Source organism: Penaeus monodon, chromosome 15 (genome assembly GCF_015228065.2).
Source record: "Penaeus monodon isolate SGIC_2016 chromosome 15, NSTDA_Pmon_1, whole genome shotgun sequence".
NCBI classification, from domain to species: domain Eukaryota; kingdom Metazoa; phylum Arthropoda; class Malacostraca; order Decapoda; family Penaeidae; genus Penaeus; species Penaeus monodon.
The window spans coordinates 17,384,991-17,385,467 of record NC_051400.1 but is presented as its reverse complement, the minus strand read 5'-3'; positions in this window follow the sequence as shown (position 1 = coordinate 17,385,467).

Sequence of the window (477 nt, the reverse complement as noted above, 5' to 3'; positions counted from 1 at the left end):
TTGCGTATTATTCATGTATGTCGTTTGTCTCCGCGCGCAGGTGTGCCTGTCTGTGCTTCACACGTTTAATTACAGGGTGTGATTACCTCACAGCACTCGAGGCGACGGACCCGGTTCCTCGCGCACGGGAGCTTCTGGCGTGGTAGAAGGCTCGTGTTTTTTTCGGCGGTGAACATTCGGGTAATAACAGTGAACGGCTTTTGTGCACGCTTTGTTGTGCGAGGTGCGGGGGGCTGATGGTGCTTGGCCTAATGGGCTGCCGGTTTTGTTGGAGGTTTTGTTTTCTTCATGTTTATTATGCTCGCCTTTGTTTTTTTATTCGATGAGGTTCAAATCGAACGCGAGAATAAAATTTAGATTTTCGTTCTGCTTAGGGTGATAGTAGGTTTCAGTGTACAACTCTGCGGTTTGCTGACAAGTAAAAAAGAACATGAACCCAAGAAAAATATTTACTAGTGGAAACCGACTGTCATCGAC